General features: G+C 42.0%; 1 protein-coding gene across 2 annotated transcripts in view; it reads right to left on the bottom strand.

Moving 5' to 3' along the window:
• Positions 1–15097, bottom strand: part of ALCAM (activated leukocyte cell adhesion molecule) — a 165719-nt gene that overhangs the window by 135151 nt on the left and 15471 nt on the right. The gene's annotated exons all lie outside the window — the stretch shown is intronic.

Genomic DNA, 15097 nt, shown 5'->3' on the forward strand with positions numbered 1-15097 from the left:
AAACAAGACCCCATAAGTATAGCATCTAAAATGTAGAGAAAGTATTTTCTGCATTGTTGACATGGCATTAAGAACTATTTGAGGTCTATACTGAATGTCTTCTCAGCAGACACTGGATAGCCTTCAATGGCAGTGAAAACAGGAGTTTGGTCTTACTTTGCCTTAAGTCTGCTTAGGGTCTCAGATGAGATTGTACTTGGGGCTAGTCTGTCCTGCCACTTGTGCCACCGTAGCTATACTTCTATTTTTACACCTTCCAGCTCCAATGTAGACATACCCTCAGTCAAAGAGACATTATCTTTTATCCAGTCAAGGGTCAGTTACCACTTCACTCACCACACCACCACCACAAACATGAAAGACACCACAACTTTGGCTGAGAGTGCGGTGTCTGTGTAAACGAAAGGACATAAAACCACACAGTCTCCTACTTTTCCATATCAAGGTGTAGGGTGACTTGACTGATTGGATTCCAGTCAGCCAATCACTAGATAATGCCAAGCATTACTGAGTTGCTCATTTTGCCCAAAGATGACCAGTAAACCACTGAGATCTTCCAAGAGCACAGCTTCATTCCACGGACCTGCCACTTACTTTTGACCAATTTGTTAGACAACAAATGGCTGTCCTACTTAACTACTGTGAAGAGTCCATTTATGTAAGAATCATTTTACTTTTTGTGAGCTACCCTGACACAAGCTATTAGAAAATAAGGACTATGAGAAAGCTAGAGTGAGATTGGACCTAAAGAAACCTAAGGTGAGGTCTACACTACAGACTTTACAGTGGCACAGCTGTAAGGTCTCTCATGTAGCCACTCTGTGCCAATAGGAGAGAGCTCTCCTGCCGGCATAATTAAACCACCCCCACAGAGCGGTGTTCGCTATTTTGCCCGAGAGCCTCTCCTGCTGATATATAGCTGTCCACACCAGCACTTTTGTAGGTGAAACTTATGTCAGTCAGGGTTTTTTTTCCCCCACACCCTTGACCAACAAAAGTGCTAGTGTAGACAAAACTTAAAAATCAAATAAGAAAAGATATGTTGCCAGATATGTCACATCCAATCTATGGTCTTGTCCATACAAGGAAGAGGTTATAGATATAACTAAACCAGCAAACCCTCCTAGTGGTTTGTACAAGTTCCCTCAACAAAATAAACTACACCGGCAAAGGGGCGTTTTTGATGGTGTACCGGCAGCTACGCTAGGGCTTTTACCAGCACAGCTATGTCTGGTAAGGGTGTAATTTTTCCTACCGTCCTAATCGATACAGCTCTGCTGGCAAAACTTTAATGTACAAACCAGGCCTACAAGTAGAACACAGCGAATGTGACCAGAACACTCAGGAGTGCTGAATAAAGGGTAAAGTTTTGTGTTGTAACATGTTAATATCTACAATCAACCCCACCTACCAAGCACACCTTGTCCCTTGCTGTAACTTGAGAGCTATTTCAGCACAAATTACAATGGAAATTTACACTGAAACATTTTAAAATATATTTATTTAAAATATTAAATAAATATTTAAATAAATAAATATTTAAATAAATAATCACTTATATTGCAGTAATGCCCAAAAAGCCCAGTCAGGATCAGGGCTGCAACATGCTAGGCAACTTGAGGAACACAGCTAGCTGCGAGAATTAATGAGAACTGCAGGACACATTGATCATCGACACTTCGAACGCCTGTCTGAGTGTCACTTGAAGGTCAATCGTTCCCGCGGATGCAGCCCTCCTCCCATAGTGGTGGAGGGCCATGAGCAATCCCACCACCGCCATCAGCCGGAGGCGCAGCTGGGGTGTCACAGGCACTGGGATCAGTCTGTCACCCCACTTCCCGTCCTTGGGAAGGGGAGCCCATGGCTCTCCCCAACACCTTCGTCCCCCTAAGGTCAGACCTAATGCCCCGGAGCTTTGGGGAGCTTGGTCCCTTTCGTGGAGGAGTGGTGTCACAGCAGGTGGTCCCGGGCATCCCATCCACTCATACAGTCCCTGCCCAGTGAATTCCTACCACTACTTATTTGCATGTTCTTTCTGTAATTGTTGTAGCTTTCACTGCAGTGTGGTTTAGAAAGAAACAAATGAACAAAAGTGTTAGCTTGATCATTGCTGCCAGACCACAAGCCTACTACTCTTGTCAAGAGAGTGGATGTTTTCCTAGTAATCTGAAACAGTTATACTTCAGAAGTCCGTCTCATAAACGCATAAAAAAATTATATGAGAAATTATTGTAAGGAAAAAATGTGGACCCCTAAATGGTATTGTTAAAGTAAATTCAGTAATAATTCATGTCCTCCTATGTATGAGGGCAAAGAAAGGCCAGAATTAGCTGGAAAACTCTGTACTAATGGCCAGAGTTTCTACTGAATCATCCCAATAGGAGTGGATGAGTTTGTCTCCCCCTGTAGCAGGATTGGCCCTCCAAATGCATGGACATCATGAAAATGGGATCTCAGAGCATCCATCAGGAGATATGCTTCAATGGATTCCCCAGATACAACCAGGCTAAACCTATTCCCAAAGAGGGCTGGGGTTAACATTTCATGTTGATGTCTAGATAAACTCAGTTAGCATTAACTTATGCAAACTCCCAGCAAATCTGGAGGAGGAATAATTCCATCGAAAGTGGTTCTGACTCATCTCTACTTTTTCCTGGCCCTATTTTACCCTTCAAAAGCTGTGGAGCCCCAAATGCACATTCATCCTGCTCAACCCAACTTTTAAGTAAAGAACTGTGGTTTTTCCCTCTTTTTACCTTACTGCTGCAAACGTAGAGGGAAAGATATAGGATTTGGGAACATCATCATATACATTACATTCTCTCATAATTTGTATTCTGAATAAATTGAACCGCCTACAAAATATTTTATGGCATCGATTTTAAATTAAAAATAGCTTTCACAACTGATCAGCAGCAGAAATTCATAAAGAAAAAAATGAATCTAATAATATTGACTACACATTGAATCACATAAGGTTTACTAGTAATAAAACACCTAATTATCACTGGACGTAACATAAAAATGAAGTACAGTTATTTTTGTAAGCAGTGCAAAACAAACTGGAAAGCGAAGAAAGCACTGACATTTTTCACTTCCTCTAGAGATTGCCTCTGGAACCCCCCCCCCCCCCAAAAGAAGAGAAACTCTGACTTCTAATTTAAAACCCCAAGTTTCAGACATAAGCCTAGAACAATATGCTTTTGCTACTTTACTGCCTTGGACACCTCACTGTTATCGGTTATCTTATTTCATGAAGATTCTCTCAAAGCTTTATTTTTATGTACATTTCTAGATCTTTCATTTTGAATTTGTTATTCAGTGTCCCCGTCATACTCTCTCAAACAGATAGATCAAGACTGTTGTGGTTATATTAATACTAAATATTTACAGAACGATTTTTATCAAAGTGATTTGAGAATAAGTAATCCAAAACTCTGTGAGGGACTCATCCCCATTTCACAGATGGGGAAACAGAGGCAAAGACGTGCCTGTGGTCAGAGGGATACATTCGGTAGGAGATCAGAACTTGTGAGCTACCAGTCCTGTGCTAAATCATTGGACTAATAATTCTTATGAATTATGCGGGACTAACCAAAAATTCTTACTTTTACAAACTTACATGAGAGTAATGGGTGCTTTTATGAATTATTTAAACCAGTGATTTTCAACCTTTTTCATTTGAGGACCTCCAAAAACTTTTGAATGGAGGTGCAGACCCCTTTGGAAATCTTAGACATACAAAAAGAAAAGGAGTACTTGTGGCACCTTAGAGACTAAGGTGCCACAAGTACTCCTTTTCTTTTTGCGAATACAGACTAACACGGCTGTTACTCTGAAACTTAGACATACAGCTGAACCTCAGAGTTACGAATTGACCAGTCAACCACACACCTCATTTGGAATGGGAAGTATGCAATCAGGCAGCAGCAGAGACCGAAAAAAGGGGCGGGGGGGTGCAAATACAGTATAGAACTGTGTTAAATGTAAACTATTGAAAAAATAAAGGGAAAGCTTGTTTAAAAAAGATCTGACAAGGTAAGGAAACCATTTCAGGGCTTATTTCATTTAAATTAAGCCAGCTAAAAGCATTTTTTTTCTGCACAGTAAAGTTTCAAATCTGTTTTAAGTCAATGTTCAGTCGTGAACTTTTGAAAGAACATACATAACGTTTTGTTCAGAGTTATGAACAACCCTTATTCCCGAGGTGTTCGTAACTGAGGTTCGACTGCAGTCTGCAGACACCCAGCTTGAAAACCACTAATTAAGCTAATGAGCTATCCAGATTCATTTTTCTTGGTGCTAAACTGAGCTTGTCTAACACAACTTGGAGACTGTGCTACATACAACAAGTGAGAATATTCAAGACTTTAATATAGGTTATTGGAAAGAGACAGAAAGTAGATCCAATATATCAATTTGTTCCCCTGCCCCAGCTGGTATCCCCTCTTCCACTCTACCTCTTTCCTCCCCCATTTGACATATCATGTCCTCCATTTCTTCACGCTCATGCATCCAACAGTTATCAACATAGTTACTGCTACATTTTTTCCCCACTGAGTAACAAGTTCCTTGGCCTTTCCCCCATTCCTTCCAGTTAATCAGCAACACCTACTTCAGTCTTATCTTGTGTCAGAAGTTGGGGGGGAACAGAAAATCTTGCCCTTTCCAAGAAGTATGTTCCCTTCCCTGCAAGGCCTTTTTCTCCTCTGCTAAAAACTACCCAGCTATTCAAATAACTCCCTCTCATAACACTGCTGACATAGTAATAGTGAGAGGCAGCTCTGAGCAGTGACTGCAGAGGCACTGAACAGAAGATTGGTTAAGCTGGTAGGAGAGGGAGTTTACTCCCTGTAAAGGCCAGAGGGCCTCCCGCAGAATGCAAAAAATTCAAGCGGGCCACTTCATCAAGAGATTCTCTCTATCTACAATAAAATAGTTGTCTAAATACCCTTCAGATAGTTTGGCTGAAGCTAATTTTGAATCCTGAATGAGATTCAAGCCAGACTGTTATAAAGTAAAGTAACTAACTATTTTTCATTGTTATATTAAGATATCAAACGTACCTAGAAAAATACTTTCATTTTCACTTCTGTTACAGTCTGCTGCAGTGTGATTTAAGAATAACCACAAACTTGAAATGAATGACTAATCATTGCTGTACAGGTCAAAATACAAGCCTGCGCCAGAAAATGAAGTTCTGTTTAGGAAACCAAATGAGAATGTCATTTAAGGCTTGTGAGAGAATAAGGTCAGCAAAAGAGAAGAACAACAATGGTAGCCAAAGTAGCTCAGGTGAATGAGAAGGGCTTTTACAAAAATATCAAGGGGTATAACAACAGGAAGTAGGCCAATTTATAAAATGGCTAAGCTTGCCTTTTAAAAATCAGTCATTAACAAGAAAAAAAATTATGTTTATAATTACGGAATAATGTAAAAGGTGATAATATAACTGTTGATCAAAAGCATATAATAGCAAAAAAATCTTGGAAGAGATTAACACTAAATTATCAGGCCTGAATAATATTCACCCTAGGATCTTAGGGTAATGAGCTAATAAACTTTACTGAATCACTATTTATCAAAAGTCATGGTAAAAGAACTGGGGGGAAAAAAAAGCACAAATGTAATCACTTTCTTTTTAGTGGAGATCAATATCCTGCCATATCACCATCTGGCAAGTAACGTAGCTGAATATATATAAAAAAAAAATATGATACAGGATCCTGGAGAAATAAGCAGCATGGGCTTATAAAGCACAAATATAAAGACTTTTCAGAATGTAAATACAAAAATCACTGGATGATGGAATGCATTAGATGCAATACTTGGAACTTTTGCAATTTTACACAAAGTATTACTTGAAAAGTTAATTAAAAATAGAACAGATAATATGAAATGTCACATGAAACAGACTGGAACACTGCAAACATACTCATTTAAGATAGCGGTCAACATGATGCATCAGGGATCAGCTTTCATCTGGTTTTATGTGGCATCTTTATTTAAAGACCACACTAAAGAATGATACAGAAGATACTAACCTTGGCATAAGACTGCAATCATTAACAAGGACAGAAGCAATGTAAAAGAGCCTAAAAATGTCAGAAGTTTCATCAAGAAATAAAGACTCAACTAGACTCAACTAGAGGAAAATTATGCTAAGATACCCGAACAAAAATAAACAGAGATTCTATAGGAAGGAGATACTTCAAAAACAAGGCTGATAAAGACTATGACTGACAGTGAATAGAAAATTAGATATGATCCTACAGTGTGATAGTCAGGGTAGAAAGACCTACATTTTTCTGATGCAGACACATCATCCTAGTCCATGGAGGCAACTGTCACCAGCAATACAGAAACAAGACCTCCCACCTAGAGTCACAAATGAATTCCAGGACCCCAATGAGAAAAACTGTGGTAATAGGAGGATGACTTTTTCCTCTCTTCCTTGTCAAACCTGCTATGCCTATGCGGCTGTGGATGAAGGAATTTTGGGGAGGCAGGGTGAGCAGCAAGATCATGCAGCTGAAAGGGAGCTATTGTGGTGAGCAAACAAGTACTTAATTCATGAGAAATAAGCCCAGAATGAATATGATTGGTGTAACCAAAGAGCGTACTGGAAATTAAGGGCTCAATCCTGACCCCATGAAAGCCAGTTTTGACAGACTTTAACGACTCAGACTCATAGATTTTAAGGCCAGAAGGAACCATCATGATCTAGTTTGACCTGCACATTCCAGGCCACAGAGCCTCACCCACCCACTCCTGTAATAGATCCCTAACCTCTGACTGAGTTACTGAAGTTCTCAAATCATGATTTAAAGACTTCAAGTTACAGAGAATCCATCATTTACACTAGTTTAAATCTGCAAAGTGACCTCTGTCCCATGCTGCAGAGGAAGGTGAAAACCCACCAGGGTCTCTGCCAATCTGATTCAGGGGAAAATTCCTTCCTAACCCCAAATATGGCGATCCGTTAGAGCCTGAGCATGAGGGCAAGACCCAGACATATGGGAAAGAACTGTCCCATCATCAGCCATTGGAGATATAAAGAGCAGGATAATGCCCCAACAGAGAATCGTAAAGTGCTACACTAAATCACTGCAGGTATTTACTGAGAATTATAATAGTTTATACTCTGGTAATAAACTGTAGGATTGGACATTTGATTAGAAAAAGTAAATTCAATTTGCCATTTGCTAACTTCTGATAATAGATGGCTATAATTGATTCATGCTATTACCATGCATCCAATTGCATTGTTATTAAAGGCTATATATGAAACAAGATATTTTATCTGTTGTATCTGTTTCACTGGCTACTTTCTTTTTGAATGAAAAATGGACTAAACATTGAAAGATAACCTTATTGCTATTTACTTTTTATGGTCTCTCTCCTTCACCCACTTATTCCCTAAAAGTCTCTCAATCTCCTACTACTTTTTTCTAAAAAAAAAAAAGGAGGACTTGTGGCACCTTAGAGACTAACCAATTTATTAGAGCATAAGCTTTCGTGAGCTACAGCTCACTTCTTCAGATGCATATCGTGGAAACTTTTTTCTAGTTATCTTTAATATCCTCACACATTTCCCCCCACCCCCCAAAAAACCCCAAAGCCCCACCTCTCTCAATTTTAACTCTCCTTTTCCCCTCTAGTTTAAAAAACAAACAAACAGGGGAAGCAGTTCCAGCCACTCTGTTCCTCCCCTCCAGTAAAGAGCATTGCCTAGACTCCTGTGCTCTCTGGTTTCCCTTTTCTTCCTGTGTGAAGGAATACAGCTCTGAGGCCTAATCTACAGGCCTCAGTGCTTTTGCCAGTATAGTTTATACCAGTTCCCTGAAAGAAATAAGCTACAGCAACAAAAGCACATTCTTGCCATTATAACTGTGCTTACACTAAAGCTTTCGGCAGCATAGCAATGTCATAATAAAATCACTCCAACCAACATTACTATACTGGCAAAAGTTTCTAGAATAGACCTGATCTAAGTTACTCTAACTACTTTGCAGATGCATGAAGGAGCCCTACCAGTTTTGCATATTCAGCAGAAAGAAAACAAGGTTTCTGTTTCTTTCTGGGCTTATCTACACTACAGAATTAGGTCAACTAAAGTTAGGTTGACCTACAGCCACCAAACTGTTGGTGTCTATACTGTCCTCTTTCTGCCAGTGGTGCATTTCCTCACTAGGAGTACTTGAACTCACTGAAGTGGGGCCTTATGAGACTCTGACAGCCCAAGTGCAGGGTATTGACAGCCACGCAGGCTCACAGCAGGTGCCCACTCTCCCTCTCTCTCCCCCTGTCCCCAGCCTCACTGGGGCTCATAGCCACAGCACCCAGCCCTGGGGTTGACAGAGAGCCAAAAATGTGAAATAGCAGCAGCCATGAAACTGACAAGAATGTCAATTTTACTGCTGGTAGGCTCCCTGCTGTGAAACTGAGGGCTGTGCCAGGCTGAGAGCTCCTGCTGTCAGTCCTGGGAAAGGTGTGTGTGTAGGGGTGTCCAGCTGTGAGCCCCTTGTGGGGCTGACAGCCAACAGACATGTAAGTAATGCAGTGTCTACATGAATACTGTATCGCCCTAATCACGTTGACCTAAGCACTGTACCTCTCACAGAGGTGGAGTTAAGCTGATGTAGTGGGCAACTTACATCGGCAGGAGCACCATTGTAGTGTAGATAATGACAGTCAGGTCAACATAAGGCAGCTTATGTAGCATAGACCAGGCCTCTGTGATGTTATACGTGGTATAATACATGTAAGCAGTGTCAGGATGAGCTCCACCCTGACATCTGGTGGTGAGGTGTGGCAAGTTGTGCAAAAGAACTTCAGGGGCCGATCTTATTTGCATAGGCACACCCACCATGCCTAGAATGAGACCATAGCAGCCAAAATGGTCACTCTGGCTGCTGTGGGATCCCCAGTGTCTCTGTTATTGGGGCAGGAAGAATAAATTGTTATTACCCTGATTATGGGAACTGTGCTTGGAACTGTACGTGGCCTTTTGTTATGATGGAGGGATTCACCATCAATTAAGTAGCACTCGCTAGGCAAGGGTCATGGGTTCCAAAACTCTGTGAATTGAGAGAGGCTGGGAACAAGTATTAATACTTGGTGGCATGGGCCCCTTGGTGAGGGCCTTACATGCTAATTGCACTTCCTCCTCTCTCCACTGTGGAATATCAGAGCTAATTTTGATTTCATTAGAAGTCTAGTTATAGGCTGCTGAGCTCACTTTGGGCTAACAGTGCACCAGCACTGAGGCTCCCCTACTACAAGCTGAATTCACCTAAGAGCTGAAATCACTGAGCGGTGTGTTAAGTAGTGGGGGAGCCTGAAGATATATTGTGGAGCAGTTTGCAGGACAGCTGGAGTGCCTTGTGGACAGGCTGGTGAAGCAGTTTGACGTGGAGCAGTTTGTGGATGGTGGGAGCTGCTTGTGGGCCATTGAGCGGAGCGGAGCTGAGCAAAGGAGTTTGTGGGGCGGCTGGCGGAGCGAAGCTATGGGGCAGTCAGCTTCAGATCACGTAAGGTGCCTCTTACCCCCGTCCCATCACCACCTAGGTTGGGAGGTAAAGCTCCGCAGATAAACTTTCGAACTCTGGGCCTGCCATGACCAGGGACAGAGACTTTTGGGTCATTGGGTGATTTGGGGTTGCTGGACTCAAGAACCAAAGGGAAAAGGGCATGCCCCAATTTGCTTGGGGTGGGTTTTTTTTTGCTCATGGGTTGTGTTATGAATCCTGTTGGTGGTGTTTCCCCAACATAATGCCACATTGTTTCTCTCTGTTATTAAAAGGCTTTTTGCTACACTCAAACTATGTCCTTGCGAGAGGGGAAGTATTGCCTCTTGGAGGCGCCCAGCGGGGGTGGTATATATTTGTCCCAGGTCACTGGGTGGGGGCTCGAGCCAGTTTGCATTGTGTTATTGGAATGGATCCCCTAGATATTGAACCCGGCCCTTGTTGCTGCCAACTCTGACGGGCAGAAGGGTTACATACACACATAGAAGATCTTGTTTTACACGATCAAGATGCTACCATGGCACAGAGAAGAATGATGGTCTTGTGTTAAAGGTCAGAACCGAGTCAGAAACACACCTCACTTCTTAACAGCCACACACCTCCTTTTTGATATAAAGCAGGTCACTTAACCTCTTTAGGTATGTCTACACTGCAGCTGGGAGCGAGCCACCCAGCTCACCCTAGCACACTAAAAGTAGTGGTGTGGACACTGCAGCTCAGGCAAGCTCACTCAATCCCCATGGCTTGAGAGTCTAAGCCTCAGCCTGAGCCGCAACGTCCACACTGCTATTTCTTGCACAGCAGCTTGAGCGCCACTGTCATGAGTCCTTCTGCACAGGCTGGGAGCTGCAGTGTAGATATACCCTTTGGTGTCCCGGTTTTTATGGAACTAGAAAACCTGCAAACAGTATTGTTTGAGGTGACCAACCACATCCTATCAGTATTATCAAGAGTTTAACACAACATATTGGTGGTTAGAACAAGCACAAAATCAACTATTTGCTTCAAGTAAAAAAAAAAAAAAGTTTAACCTAGTATGGATCTTTGCTTTCATTCTTCCATTCCAACTGAGCAAGACCTCACAAGTAAAAAGGTACCACATCTAACTCTAGCCAAGTCTTGAATCTTTTCTTGGCCAAATGTAAACACCCTTTTAATGTCCAAGACCATTACACCAAGAATAGAGGGCTTTCATTGACACTTGCAACAATGCATCATTTTTAGTTAGTTCCATTTTCCCTAGTAAATTTTGCAAAGATCATGCTTCCTATCACAATTTCACTCCATGTGAGCCAAGATTTTATAGTTTTCCCCAGATAAATTTGTGATTTAAATCTCCTTTAGCTACTCATGGTGATCTCTCATTAGCTTACGTTCTGTAGATTTACCGTCTCTGTGTCTGAAAAGGACTCCCAAAAAAAGGTGGAATATACATGATAGTTACTCACAGCGATCTAACAAAAAATATGCTTCACTGAAAATTACTCACCAAGAATAAATTTCAATGAAAATAAACTCCCAAGATAGGTTTTAGTGCTTAGTCTTTAGTACACAAAAGAAACACAACTACCTCACTTCAGGTGGAAAACAGGCATGCAGCACACACGAATGGGACCATAACTGTATTAATTATAACTGCAGCCACAAATGGACAAGTAAACATTTCTGGATTTAATAGCCATGCATTTAAATATATCCTGATCTCAAAACTAAGAAGAATATCTATAAAGATACATCTTTCACATTAAGTCTCATTAAAATAGTTACAAGAGCAAAAATCTGTTTTAAACGATTTCCTTGCATTTTAGTCAGCAACCAGAAAAACCGTGATAGATAACTGAAGGGTGTGGTATTTTAGTACCTACATGGTATTTTCGTTCTCACCAGAGGTATGTAAATTTCAGTGCACACTAGTGTGTCACACTAACTGACCCATGTGGGCCCTGGCTGGAGCACCCTAAAAGTTTCCTAGTGAACATTAATGTAATTCCATTTCAAACAGTACTACATGAACACACACTAGGGAACTTTCAGTGTGTCCATCTAGCCGATTTTAGCATGCACTAGAATTTACACCCCTCTGGTGAAGACCAATGAACCATGTAGACAAACCCTTAGAAGTTTGTATAGATCCATTTTCTCTTTTAGTTACGTTCACAGCCAAAACCCTAATAAGCTCTCCCTACTCCTGGCTGACAGATTCAAAGCGCGATTGTCCCTGTACCTTGCATATTATATTGCCACATGTGCAAGTGTGAATGTAATATAAAAAATACTCTGAAGACCTCAACTGATGGAATGAACGACTGCTTGCAGCATGCATTGAGAATATGTCAGAGTCAGAATGGAAACTGATGAGAATCTATGCCTGAAAATCTTTAAAGCAAGTTTCAGCCCTCTGCCATCTTATTAAAGGCACCCACAAAGGGAGCAGAGGGAATAGTACAACTCATTATACAACATGCTCATGATCCCAACAGCAACCTGAATTTATTTTTTATTTCCTACACAGGTCATCAGCTGCAAGCCTACTTCAGCCCTCACTGATACAGCCCTCACGATCACTGGGAGAGGAGATATGCATTAAACAAATAAGTGTTAGGTGGTGATCAAATGTGAGATCCAATATCAACCATTAAAATTATAAACCAAGACACCAATTAAGCAATGTACATAAGCACCTGGAGTAGTCCTGTTGAAGTCACATGCCTAAGTACCTGCTGGAACAGGGCCAAAAATTGTTACAAGTTAAAAACTGACACCAAAATGTAAGTACGTCATATGATCTCTCTCCTACAATTACATTTTATTTTAAAATAAACTTTTGTGTCAAATCAAGCTAATATAGCCAAAGGGGTTTGTAATGTTCATTTTTGCAGTGATTTGACAAGGTGCAAGTTAAGGAAGGAAGACTGGTTAACCCTGAAGTGAATTACTTTTGCATTAGTGGGACAGACAATTATATATTTACACTAATGTTTGTATTAAACTACTCCTACAAAAAAATCTATTTGAAAGTTACTATAAAGTCATAGGTTTATTTACCCAAGAGACTAAAAAGCTTGAAACTCATGTTGCTAATTACGAAAAAATGAAGATGTATGTTGCTTCAGAGAAAGTTTGACGCTCAAATATGTAATTACATATTTTTGTTAAAATGAGCAATTACACTCAGCGTATTGTCTTTCCCACTGCTGCCTCACCTCATACACACTTACATAAATGAAGTAAATGAAACCATTATAGGTCTCTGAAAAAATGCATAGAATAGTATATAGGCAATTTTTAAGCTATCTGTAATGGTGACCCAAGAACAAGAAAGAAAGAAGTTTCTTCAGATGCATTATTCTGAGTAAATGGTTACACAAATTGAAAACCAATGATGAAAGACAATATAGTTGAAACACAGGAGAAGTACAACCTTGAGGCACCACTTCAGGAAGGTGGGTGACTTGCTGTGGCAGTCAAGAAAACTGACACATTTGATGTGGTGGACGAGAGTAAAAAAAACCTGAAGCTGCTGTAGTGTGGCGGTAAATAGAGCAGAGACAAAATCAAGTAGTTATTGTAACTCTAAGAATGGGGACACCTAGATAGATAGTGAGATTGAGAATGCATGTGATCACATGGGAAGATATAAATAGTGCCCTCTACTTTATCTCTTGACTTTCAGTACTCCCTTCTCTGTTCTCCTCCAGTGCCTCTCACTACTTCATCAGCATGTCCTTTGAAGGGTCCTTCTCATTCTCTCCCTACCTCCCCTTCTGCAGGGATTCCAGAGAGCTATGTCCTTGGTCACTTCTCTTCTCCCACTATACCATCATTTCATGCTCAATCTCTCCCCAAAGTCCCCTCTCCTTTCTTGATCACTGTGGACAACACCACAATCCTGTCTTGTCACTCAGGCCTGTAACCTGGGAGTCATCGACGACTAGGATCTCTCTCTAGACCCTCATGTCCAGGAGGGTCTATATCTTGCAGATCATTTCTGCATAACACCTTTAAGATGAGCCTTTCCTATGCATTCACACAGCTAAAAAACTCTTGTCAAACTTTTATGTCAACATCCTCCTTCCTAGCTTGACAAATACAGTCCAGCCCACTCATGTCTCATGCCGCTGCAAAGATCATTTTCCTACTCCATTGCTTTGACCACATCACCCCTCTTCTTATATGCATCCATTGGCTTCCCTTTCTCTATTGCATCAAACATAAACTGCTTGTCTTTGCTGATTTCAAGGCCCTCCACAGCTTAACATCTCTCAATCACCATGGAGATGTTGATTCCTGCCTTTGACTGGTTCATGATGCCAACCTTCAACATACACTTGTTAAATTTCCAAACAAACAATTATCCTCCTTCAGAGCCCTCCTTCAAAAAAATCACTTTTTATATATATACACACACACACACTCTACATAGCAGCAGCACATTATAAATAAAGAGAGAGAGAGAGAGAGAGAATGGTTAGACTGCTATCTATCATGCTGACTCACCAATACTGCCACATTGTTTCTCTGAGCTCCCCCCATCCCTCTGTATTCATTTGTCTTTTACTCAGATTGCGAGCCCTTTTAGGTAAGGACTCTCTTTGTTCTGTTTGTCCTGGTCCATAACTAGGAATCCTACACACTACAGCAGGGGTGGGCCAGATCCAGCCCGCCAGCCATTTTAAGCCAGCCCTCGAGCTCCCACGGGGGAGCGGGGTCTGGGGCTTGCCCTGCTCTGGTGCTTCAGCCAGGGAGCAGGGTTGGGGGCTGCTCCACGCAGCTCCAGGAAACCGCAGCATGGCCCCACTCTGGCTCCTACGCTCTCTAATGGCCTCCCTCCAATTGCCCCCTCTGGTACTCCAATGGGAGCTGCAGGGGCAGTGCCTGCAGACGGGGCAGCGTGCAGAGCTGCCTGGCTGCACCTCCACGTAGGACCTGGAGAAGGGACATGCTGCTGCTTCTGGGAGCCTCTTGAGGTAAGCACCGCCTGGGGCCTGCACCCCTCAACTGCTCCCCACACCCCAACCCTCTGCCCCAGCCCTGATCCCACTCCTGCGCTCTGAGCCCCTCAGTCCCAGCCCAGAGCACTCTCCTACACCCCAAACTCCTCATCCCCAGCCCCACGCCAAAGCCTGCACCCCTAGCTGAAGCCCTCACCCTGCCCCACCCCAGCCCGGAGCCCCCTCCTGCACCCTGAACTCATTTCTGGCCCCACCCTCTAGCCCACTTCCCCCAACCAGAGCCCTCACCCCCTCCTGCACCCCAATCCCGATTTTGTGAGCATTCATGGCCCACCATACAATTTCTATTCCCAGATGTGACCCTCGGGCCAAGAAGTTTGCCCACCCCTGTGCTACAGTAATACAAGTAAGTTGAGCACTGCATTCCCATATTAATGGAAAGGATGAACTAGTGGATTTTTGCTAGTGCTTGTAAATTTTCTTAATAATTTTGCAAGGCTGATTTAAAGAAAATTATCTGCATGTGCACCATAAACTATTTCAGGGTCTTAAATAGTTATTTCTCCTTGTGCATGCATTTCTTTGGTTTTGTCATACCTCTAAGAGATATTTGGC

The sequence above is a fragment of the Lepidochelys kempii genome, chromosome 1 (genome assembly GCF_965140285.1).
Source record: "Lepidochelys kempii isolate rLepKem1 chromosome 1, rLepKem1.hap1, whole genome shotgun sequence".
NCBI lineage: Eukaryota > Metazoa > Chordata > Testudines > Cheloniidae > Lepidochelys > Lepidochelys kempii.